Raw genomic sequence first — 12,332 nt, 5'->3', positions numbered from 1 at the left:
AACTTTTGAGTCTAAGTAACATTAAGTATTGCAGCATCCTTTTTGGATTTCCTGGATCACTTGCTTACATTTCTTAAGGACACCAAAGAGGCCCTATGAAGAGGTCTCATGACAATGAACAAATATGTACTTGCCAGTAACCAGCAAGGAATTGAGGTCTCTTGCCAGCAGCCATGAAAGTGAGCCATCTTGGAAGTCGATCCTACAGCCCAAGTGAAGCCTTCAAATAACTGTTAGGTCTGGCCTACAGCCTGACTGCAACCTCAAGAGACATGCCGGGTCCACACCACCCAGGTAAGCCACTCTTCAATTCTTAACCCACAGAAAATGAGAAATAATAATAGTTTGCTGTTTTAAGCTGCTAACTTTGAAGAGTAATTTGTTATACAATATTAAATATATCATGTATACGTGTAACATTTTATAATGGGGATGCTTTGGATGTGTTTAAATATTAACAAGGATTATTTATATGGCCAGTGGAAATATAAACCATGTAAATGTATTTAACATTATGTATACTACAAATACAAAACAAACAAGGTGAAAAAATTTAAAAAGTGACAGACACATAGGCCTAAAAATTCTATCACCATCAATCAAGGAAGTTATTTTGCACTAACCATAAACAATAAACTATTTGCTAATCATTGTACCATTTCTGATAGTGCTGAGACATTATCATTAGGTCACATTTGCATTAAAAAAGACAATAATTGCATGATTTAAATTTCAATTGTCTTTGGTGAACAATCACTCTATTCTTAGATGTTGGCACAGGTGTTATATATGCAGGTTTTTCCTTATTTAGAGAATAATAAATTTTACTTGTTGAAATTGTTGCACCAAAATACAGGGAAGTGAAATAGACAAGATACAGTACATATAACAAAGCATCAGACGTGTGAAGTTGATACTGTGTGTTAAAGTAACATTCAGTCATATGTTTAGTGGTTTTATATACTTTATTATATTTTAAGTACATATACATCTACATATAGTCTAAAATTGACTTTTAATATCCTATTGTATATATATAAAAATCAAACTAATATTATGAATACATCCAAGCCTCATAATACAGTAGGTATTAGAGAAAGGTGGAAGAAAGGAAAAACATTAATGATTGAGAGTGAATTATCTCGGGTTTAGGGAACTCTTAACGGATGATTTATAAATCAAGATGATCATGTCATTGATCATTTACATCAGGACACATCTGAGCATGAAGGGGTATTTCATTAATAATTAAGCTAAAATAGGAGGCATAAACCAGGGCTGTGCTGGGCAAAGCAGGATATATTTTCACCCTATCTATGAATAATGAACAATATCCAACAAGACAGAAAATTTCATTTTCATCACTTCTTATCATAGAACTCCAGGTAACTCTTATCTAAGATGATTTCTACAAATTAGATGAAAGCATTTAGTCCATCATATTTAGATTTCCCAATTGTAATACACTTTTAATGAGATCAATCTTTTTAGTATGGTTATGAACAAGATAACTGTCATCAAAATTAAGTACAACCCATCTTCACAAATGAAACTTCTAAGAGCTCCTCAGCATTTTTGAAAGCTAATATCCTTGCCAGTGAATGTAATACTGAAGATTGGTACAGCACTTGAAAAGTATAATTATATTTGTTAAATGCCATGAAATCTGAGCTAGGGAAGTGAGTAATCTTGTGAATGTAGATGTTATAAATGTAAGAGAACTCAAATGAAAAGTTAGAAAAATATATGGTACATTAGAAGAAAGTCAAAATATGAAGACAGATATAATCCTCACTAATAAATACATGCACACACACACACACACACACACACATTCATTACTGTTTTCCATGGGACGTATTGCTTAAAAATGCCACCTGGTTTGGATGAAGTACAATTTCAATTCTATCATTTGAGAAATTTTTTGCTTCTAACAGATTTTTGAACTGTTTAAATGAGTCTCTTGGCTTATCTAGTTTAACACTATTACAAAAAGTCATAGGTCTTTTTTTATATTTATCAACTTAAAATACTCTGAAACTATTTTAAGATGACTGTTGGAGTTTCCAATTGGCAATAAAACTGAAATACCTTTTAGGTACCATTCAGCTTACTGCTAGCTCCTAGTGGGGCAATGGAATTTGAAAATACAGATTCGATCTGAAAATATTATCACGGCACAGGTACTCTTCAGGAAAGCAATTCTAATCACCATCATCAATGGAAAATTAACAAGAGTTAAAATGGTGACTATTTTAAGCAGTTTTGATTGTGTTTAAGGTAATTATTTTTCTTAATTCATACAAAGGCATGCTAACATGGAGTTTCCAATTTCAAAAAATTTACTTCATATTTCCATAGAATATAAAATTTATTATGATGTGGCATTCTAGTCACTTCAGTGGCTTCCCTGAAGCTGCTAAGAAACAAGAAAAGAATTTCTCACCCTTTTTGATGGAAATGGGATAGAAAACAGATGGTAGGCAAGCTTATAAAGCAGTGCTTTCCAATGTTCCAAAAGATACTGATTGCTTAAGAGACTGAGAAAATGCATGTGCATATTTGGGAAATACTACATTTTCCAAGGTCATCTAGAAGAGTTACACTTCAGATTTACATGGAAATCTTCTCCAAAATACGGCATCAAGAAAATGCATTTCCTTTGGTTATTTCTATGATTACCAAACATATTTGACCAAACCCTACTGAATCTAGGTTTTGTGGAGCCTGAAACATGCAGTTTGAGAGCCTTCTCTGTGAAAATAATTAATTAATTAATTATGAAGTTAGGAACACAGTATATATTTATTTAGAAATTATCTCAAGGTTCTTGGAGATTCATGCCTCTTTTCTTCTGAGTTCTCTATGGTTAACATAGCAGAATGCTTCCATACAAATGTTCTCTGGCACAGAACCGTGGAGGCAGACTATGTCTTTGTGAGAGGGAAAGACAGCCTCTTCCTCAAGATACTGCTCTGCTCTGGGAGTAAGGGTTTGTTGAGCAGAGGAGACTGTATTTCCAATCCCCACTCGTACATTCAGTGGAATGCACAAGCTGCTTAACCACCGCAATGGTCCTGCTTAACTGAAGACATAAACCTTCATTCTTTAGTTTTAGAAACTTTCTAAAGTTCAGAAAGTTTGACAAGTAAATAATCAAAGAAAAATCCTCCTGTTTAATTTCAGGAAAATATTTATATTTACATATAATGTTTTCTATAATTAAATGAAAACAATTCTACATACACTGATACTTAAATTTTTTTAATCAAAGAAAACAAAAGAATAACAATAAAAACAGCAAAGCACACACACAAAAAATAAATAATCATGAGTTTCAGATTTATCTCTGTAAATGAAAGAACATTTTGGATAGTAATTTATTTACATTCTCAAGTAAATTAAAGGGAAAACAGAAGTTCTCACTTCTTCAGTGAGAACATCTTTGACCACCGTCTTTTAAAATCCTGGTTCCCTCCTTCTTGGTACTCCTTATCTCCCTCCCCTAAATTAGTTTTCTCCATAGCATAACAACAACATTGTATGAAAAAGACAACATACTGAGAAGAATGAGGAGTGCAATGTTTGGAAATAATCTCAATGCTAATGTAGTAAGCAGTAAGTAGAAATCACATGCAGACAAATTCACGATGAGCAGAATTTCTGAAAAATGATCAGCACAATGATACTTCTTAGTAAAATTACTGGCTCACTATTCATTTATGGTTCAAAGACAACTTGGTAGAATTTGGGGACACTATAGGGTTTCGAGGCCATTTAAGTTTTATTGTTTGTGAATTTGAAGTCAAATCATGAATTTGAAGTGAAATCATGAATTTGAAGTGAAATCAATCGGTAGAGTTGTGTGAATTTTCCAAAGCAATTTGTGGCTACAAAGGGTCAAACATGAAAATAGAGTCAATTGGGGCTCAACCTAGTACAAGATTTTACCAGAAGAGTACAATGAAGGAAGAGGATGTGTGAAGGTTGAAGTTATTTTTCAGGATTGACTACAATGGGTCACACAATCTAACTCTAATAAAGAAGGAAATAAAAAGGGAGTGGTATGGCTCTGAGAAGATGAAGAACACCACTGGATGAGAGGTGATGATGAGGTCTAAGGAATATAGTAAGGAGGGAACTAGAGCCAGTATTTCAGAGAGATAGAAGATGATGGTCTAAATAGGGTATCAGAGATGGAGATTCTTGGAGGTTGTCCAAATGCTGGTGATGACAACGATAAGAGCAGAGATTCTGGTATGGCCTCTCCCCAGCTTTCCACAGGGCCCTGGTCATATTAGAATCATTCTGATCAAAAAGGCATTCCCAATATGGGAGGCTCCACAGAGTAATAAATCTGAGTAACATACACAAACAAAAACAAATACATAAATCAATGTATCAATATAAGTAAACTAATGTAAATTGAACTATCAATGATATAGAGTCTCACAACCTGGGAAAAATCTCTGCAAGACCTAGTTCCACATAACAAACCAGAATATAACAAGGTTATAAGGAATTCTGATCAAGGTCAAAAGTATTTGACCTTGATAATTAGAACAGTCTACTTCAGGAAGTACAGATGTAATGACATATGATGATATAATTTCTTAATAATTGGTCAAAGATAACTTAGACATATAGTAAATATTTATATAATCTTTATGTTTTAAAAGGTCTTTATTAATTATAAATTTAATCCACAGAAAAAATTACAGAGCATATATGAATATTATCTTTCCCAGTCTAAATACAAAAGACAAAAGATGAGCGATGAAGGAAGGGAGGACAAGATATAGCCAAATAGAATGTGATAATTTCTTCACCTTACCTAGTGAACCAGTAATATTTTAGGTTAATGAATCAAGGAAGAAAGTTTTATTTTTCTTTTTTTTTTCTTACTCTAAACTACTTATTTGTACATAATCATAGGGCACCTTGTTCTGTTATTTAATTTCTCCTGAGGGTCTACGTTTGTTCCTTATAGGCAAAGGTCATTTTTGACATGACATTTTTTTTTTTTTTGAGAGTGAATTTTTCTCTTGTCACCAGGCTGATCCACCCACCTCTGCCTCCCAGAGTGCTGGGATTACAGGTGTGAGCCACCATGCCTGGCCTTTTTACGTGACTTGTTTCTCCCATCAATATCAAGATCAGACATCAGACACAGGCGCCGGGTGCCGTGGCTCATGCCTACAGTCCCAACACTTTGGGAGGACTAAGCGGATGGAGTTTGAGACCAGCCTGGGCAACATCGTGAAACCCTGTCACTTTTTTTTTTTTTTTTTAGGAGAGATCAGAGGCCTGGTGATTTTTCAAGAGCAAACAGAAAGAAAGCCAATTTTCCAGGTATTTGGAAGAAGATATTGCCCAAATGCCCAAACCTGGCACAGATAGTCCCCTAAAATAAGCACTGTAACCCAAATCACTTAAAGTAAGCTCTAATGATTTAGAGTACTGTAGGACCACTACAGTTAATAATAATAGATATTGAATGTTCCCAACACAAGTAAATAATCAATTCTTTGAGTTTTTCAGTATATTCTTTCTTGAGTTCAGTTTGAGATGATGGATATACTACTTGTCCTGATCTGATGACTATATATTATAGGTATCAAAATGTCACTATGTACCTCATATACATGTATAATTATGTATCAAAGAATAAAATGTCAAAAAATGTATACATGGGAGAATCTGAAAGCATTTGTCATGCCAACAGAATAAAGACTTTGAAACAAGTAGTTTACTATAACCAAGAATGCTTCATTCTAGGAATTTTAAGGTATTTTAATATTAGAAAACATATGCTTCTAATTCTCCATAATAGCTGATAGAAAAAGAAAGATAATTTCCATAAATATTGAAAATGGATTTGAACAATTTAACACTCATTCTTAAAAATAAGCTCCTTGGAAAATGTAATTTATCATGTTTAATAACAAAACACTTGAATTATTCTAATAGGAGTATGACAAACATGCTTAATATTATTGCTAGAATTTAACCTTGTATTCAGAGTGTAATTAATGCAACTTGCCAAGAAAAAAATAACAATTATAAATAATGAGGATGAATAAACTATTTTTCAATTGTTATACTTTTATGCACAGAAAATTCAAAGTCATCAAGTAAAAAGTGGAAATCAAGTGAAGAATTTAAAAGACAGAAATAACTAATATAGGTTTAATTCATTTTATTATATACCAAAAAATCAGTTATGTTATGATAAAAGTATCTATAAATAATCATAAAAAACAAAAAATATAAAGAAAGAAACTTTAATATGCAAGAATTCCTGGTAAACATAGCAGATTGAACAAAAAATTTACTTTTGTTCCTTCTTAAATGGGCTCCAAATAGCTGCAATTCCCCCAAAGAGAATAGTGAAAAACAGAGGGGTGAAAATCAGAGAAATAATTCAAAACAGCTGAGAATACATGCCCACAAATAACTTATTTGTAAAATTTTGGAACATTGCAAAGAAGAAAAATATTCCAGAACTCATCAGGAAGAGCAAACAGGTTTTATACAAAAATTGTGGAGAGAGAATGGTTTCAGACATCCCAACAACAACCATGAAGAAAAGAGAAACCTTTAACATTCTGAAGAAAAAACTATTTGCAAGGCAAATGTCCATATCCAACCAAACTATCAATTATAAGTCAAGTTGGAATATATAGGCATTTTTATACCGATCCAGTAGTAAAACCTGTGCATGCAGCCTGCACGTTTCCTCAAACAAAAACAAATTTCCACATCTGGCCGTGGTGGAGCAATCTGCAACAGACGATTGTTCCTCTAATAGCAATTAGAATAAAAATGAACAAAATAGAAATGGTATCTATTTCAAGGGATTAGAGAGCGGCCCTAGGCAGCCAAGACTTGACGGGTCGACATCTGAGAAGAAGAAAAAAAACAGCCAGGAAATTTAAAATTTAGACAACATTTGAGAGCTCCTTTTCCCCTCGGACTGCCTGCTAATTTTTGGAACTGGTTTAAAGGAAGAGGTTGCAAAGGAGCATAAAAGTCAGTAGAACCTTTGGAAGATTCGGGGGGCTGTGGAGCCAAAAACAAAAGGAACCTGGTTCAGTGAAATTCAACCAATAAGAAAAAATATAAGCAGTCCTGAAAGAATGACTAGCCATCTAGGAGTAAAATAGGTTGGAAAGCACATCTTCTAACATCAAATAAATATCAACAAATAAAATCAGTAGGTAAAAAGAAGAGCAGTGCTATAATAATATCGCAGTACATATTTTTATGATTCTAGAGTAAGGAGGAGTTGCTAAGTATGAACCTAAATTCAAATGTCCTAAATAAAATGTTTACAGAGTTGTCTGCTTAGAAATTTTAAATAGCATGAGTGAAGTTAAATCCAAATAAATGGCAGGAAAGAATTGTAATAGGTATTTTAATTGTTATACTTGTTATATATAACTCACAATTACAAATTAATAAGACTAATGTTTAAATGTCTGCAAGAGTAAGAAAAGGCTGAATTGAAATTAAAATGGTAATAAAAACAAAAAGAGGGACAACTAAATAGTAAGTAAATCATGTTAATTTAAATAACAATGAAATCAGATGACAAATATGAAAAAGTCTGATAGTAGTGGGTATTGGTAGGGGTTTGAAAACAAAAAAAAAAATTCATATATTACTGTAGGCAATAGTAGTCAATAAACCTTTATGGAGACCAATCTAGACACAAATCAAACTTTTCAGACATAGATAACCTTAGATATAGAATTACATTGAAATAATAGATTAGTTGCATAAATATTTAACAAACTAGGACATTTTTGTAGCTCTGTTTACAATAATCCATAACTAGAAATAATCAGACATCTAACAATAAAGGTGTGCTGTCATGAGTTTTATTTCACAAAGCAGTTACATATTATATGTTTGTTTTCTTTTTTTTTTTTTTTTTTTGCCATAGAGAGATGAGATGTCCACAACATATTAGTTTACCTTAGGAGGCCTCAGCTAGTGTGTGTGTGTGTGTGTGTGTAAACATCATCATCATTTTTTCCATAATAAACTGACCCATAGTACATACATTTGGTTCGATTTAAAGCAACCGAATGTGCAAATCTGGAACCCTGGAAAAAGTTCTAACTTAGGAGATACAAAAGATGAGTGAAGTCTTAGGAGTGGCTGAAATTGCACAAAGAATTTTACAGTGTGCGAAGTAGACCAAGAGTAGAACCTTGGAGAGTCTCTCTATTTTAGCAATGATCAGAGAGAACAGAGAAAAAACAGAGACAAGAAGAGAACAAAAGGAGAGTAGTAACAGGAAAGCTCAGGTCTCTCGATTTTAAGACAGTGAGTCCTCAACAGCCAATGATTCAAATATGTCAGAAAACAAAACTAAAAAGAATTCATGAGAGTTGGCTATTAAAAAGTCAATGACTTAGAAATGGATTGTGATGAAGAAGGAATGGAAGATACACAGGCATCAGTGCAAGTAAGCTATGATCTCAAACTTGATAAGTCAGAACAGGAGAGAAATATGTACATGGCTATTCAAAGTACATTCTTTAAAATACTTTAGAGAATCTCAGATTTTAAAATGTTTTATAAAATAAAAAAATTAACTAACCTGTTCAATTTTGATTCACTATGGACATGATCTGTAGGCTTCCCGTCTTATGCATATGGCAACTGCACCTTTGCCTTTCCCTGCACCTTTTCCCCACTTTCTCCCTCCCCACTTCTGTCACCTGTACTTTTAGTTTTATTTTATCAAGGATGATTACACGTACAATGTGTTCTGCAACTGCAAGAAATTATTTTATATTTTATCTTTATTGAAAAACAATAGTGTTTGTATCATTGCAGCTTTAAAATGGCAGGCTCTGCTGTGAACAATCATTCAAAATAATAAAACTACAAACACTAAATATATTCTTGTTTTTCCTGGAGGAGCTAATTCCTTTTTTTTTGAAGTACCTGTCTTTCGTTCCCTACACCCTTATGCATCCCTGTTTTCTTTGGAAACAGCCCTTTATATTAACTCTTTTAGGAACTCCCTTCCCTCCTTTTCCACATAGAATTCCCTGCTGGCATCATTAGTCTCTAAGCTGCTCTCTAAGCCTGACACACCGTGCTCTTCCCGGAAATTCAGGTTCTGCTCTTCTGAATTCCATCACCTTTTTCGAATGTCATGTCTTCTGCTTTCTTGCTGATTTATTGAAATAGATCTTCCATTCACTTCCTAAGATACTTAGGAAGTAAAGTTTGTGGATCCCTCCATGTATGTAATATTTTATTTGACCCTCACATTTTATTAATTCTTGGGTACATATTTTTAATGGCTTTTATTCCTCCATAATTTTAAAAGCATTTTCACTGAGAAGCTAAACATACAAATGAACTATGGCCAGACCACATATAAAAACACAACTTTGACCCATAATCGGCAACCACCAGTCTAGGGAAAAAATCCCTTATCGACAGTAACCAGACCAGGAAGCCAGGATGCTATCTGACATTTAGACTTATAGGAAGTCAAATGTCAAAAGATCCTTTGGTTTCTAGCAAACGATCACAAAAGACCAAATGGTTAGTTTGGTTTTTAACTGTTAGTTTGTTCCTGAAAAACAAATGGGTCCCAAATGGTCAGAACTTGATTAATAACTGCAGCTTCCCTAATTTTTGTACCTGCTTCCAAGTTAGTACAAGTCAAAGAAAGGCAGATACAGTATAAACCCCTTGTCAACCACATGAGATCCCCCACTTCTACTTAGCCTACCTACAGCTTCCTTACACCAACAGCTTCCAATCAGAGAGCAAATTCTGATGTGTGTGAGAAATCATATTGTTTGCTGAGAGCAGCGGCAAGGAAAACCTAGACAGCCCGGAAAGGAGAAAACTGCCCAAAGTGTTATAAAACAGTAACCAATGTATGTCTCACACCAGATTAATGAGTTCTCTGAACACAGGACATGTGACTCTTTCCCTTGTTCCCTCATGAAGGGTGCTTTCTAGTTTACCTTTAACCTATAATAAACATACACTAGCTCCCTGGTTATGTAGTTTATCTTTAACCAATGAAAGAACACAGAGCATCCGCTTGTAAAAGTTGTCACTGGAAATAATATGTATGTGAGTCAGAGTCTGCTCGGGGCTTTCAGCTAGAAATGCTGTGAGACCCCTGGTGCTCCACTCTGAACCCACCTTTTGCTTTCTGTCTCTGTGTCTGTTTCTTAATTCCTTCAGCACTTCCTGGCTTGGGGTCTCCATGGTTGAGCTGGTCTCGGCACTTCCCTTTTTTCCACTATAACACTTTCCAACATCTCTGCCTCTCTCATTAGTTTCTGCCAAAACCAAGTCATGGTGGTTGACTCAACTGCTATAGAAAGCCCTGAATAGATTGCCTTTGCTTTCTCATCTGGGTGGTCTTTATTGATTGACACATTATACGCGGACTTCTAGAATTAATGCTCTTTATAAGTAGACTGGTAACAGTGTGACTTTTCTCTAATATCAGTTTTATTGACATATAATTCAGACACCACACCATTCACCCACTTAAAATATACAATTCAATAATTTTTAGTATATTCACAGACCTGTGCAACCATTCCTACAAGGATTATTTTAAACTCCAAAAAAGAAACCCAGATGGTGCCTGGGGAAGGGGTGAATGAAGGGACTGGGGGACTGCTCACTCTTGCCACAACCTGTGGGATCCTAGCTGCAGGGGATCCCACATCCCCTAGGACATGGGAACTGGCAAGGGAATCTCCCCGGAAATTAGACAGAAATGGAGCTGCAGCAGGCATGGAACCCGGGACCTTTGAGTGCAGGTCAGCTTCGCTGGAGCCCAGACATAAGTGCCAACCCTGCGGGGCTATTTGTTTCCCTATGAGAGGCTTTGGATCCCACTAACTGCCAGGGAAAGAACCGGATCTGCTTCCCCCACAGGACTAGAACACATCTGCCTAAAAGCCCACCTGTCTGCCAGCCCATACTAGAGCCCCAACCTGGTCACCCCATGGGAATGTGTACACAGTGCAGCCTCTACAGCCCAGCCTGGAAGCTTTGCTACACCTGAGTGTGTTCCAGCAGCCTGGGAGCCCTTTGGATCCTCCAATATACATGGAGGAGGGTCTGGAGGAGGGAGCCATGACCAAGTTCTGGCACCCTAGGGCCACAGTTTCTGGCTTAGGAGTGCTGAGCCATCATCTGTGCTCAGCACCTGAATGAGAGATGAGCCAGCACTCTCAAGAAATTGAGAGAGGTGAGTCACACAGGTTCTCAGACTGGTGTGGGACCTTAGTTTTCCTCCCTCCACAGGGTTGGTCTCATAAGGATGTGGCCTATCTCCCTACTAGATCTCTTCAGGAAAGCCACATAGCCCAAAAGACCTATTAACAACTACCAAAACCACACACTCAGTGCCAATGATTGGAGATGGCTCTTCTAAGGCCCAGAGTGGACCCAGTGAGGAGATCAACACTCTCCCCCTCAAACCACAGAACATACCTGCAAATGCAAGGTAATACAAAGAAACCATGTGGCTAAGTAAGAGCCTATCCACGGCCCATTGCTCTCAACTGCCATGTACTGGATTGCAGCCCAAACTACAGTAAGAAACATTTTACTAATTCTCCCCACTGAAAAGCCAAGGACAAGAATTCAACAGTAAACAAAGACCAACTATGGAGTCTTGCCCTCTGAAAACTTCTAGGAAGAATGTCAACTTACTGTACTCAATTTATACCACAGTTAAAAGAATAACAACAATTTCAGATGAGAAACAATTAGCACAAAAACTCTCGCAATTCAAAAATCCAGAGTGTCCTCTTACCTCCAAAGAAACCCCACAGTTCGCCAGCAATGGTGCTTAACCAATCTGAATTGTCTAAAATGACATACTTGAATTCCTTACCTGGGTTGCAAAGAAGACTATTGAGATCCAGGAGAAAGCTGAAACTCAATCCAAGGAAGCCAAGCAATTCAGTAAAATAACTGAAGACCTGAAAGACAAAACAGTCATTTTAAGAAATATCCAGATTGAACTTTTTGAGCTTAAAAAAATCATGGCAAGAATTTTATACTACAACTGGAAATATTAACAGCAGAAGGGACCAAATTAAGGAAAGAGTCTCAGAGCTGGAAGACTGCTCTTTCAAATCAACTCAGTCAGACAGAAACAAATAGACAAAAACAAACTTAAAAAAAAAGAATAAAAAGGAACAAAAGCTTCAAAATATGGGATTACATAAAGAGGCCAAATTACAACCCAGTGGCATTCCTGCAAGAAAAAGAAAGACAATAAGCAACTTGGACTTGGAATAGACAATAAGTAATTTGAG

At 35.6% G+C, this 12,332-nt stretch overlaps 1 long non-coding RNA gene across 1 annotated transcript in view; it reads right to left on the bottom strand.

Moving 5' to 3' along the window:
- Positions 1–9,870, bottom strand: part of LOC103792483 (uncharacterized) — a 576,568-nt gene extending 566,698 nt beyond the window's left edge. The window contains exon 1 of the long non-coding RNA XR_008480695.2: positions 9,764–9,870. This is a non-coding gene — a long non-coding RNA (uncharacterized LOC103792483). The remainder of the gene's footprint in view (positions 1–9,763) is intronic.
- Positions 9,871–12,332: the final 2,462 nt, after the last annotated feature.

Source organism: Callithrix jacchus, chromosome 4, assembly GCF_049354715.1.
Source record: "Callithrix jacchus isolate 240 chromosome 4, calJac240_pri, whole genome shotgun sequence".
Taxonomy (NCBI): Eukaryota; Metazoa; Chordata; class Mammalia; order Primates; family Cebidae; genus Callithrix; species Callithrix jacchus.
This window is presented reverse-complemented; position numbering and strand designations above follow the sequence as displayed.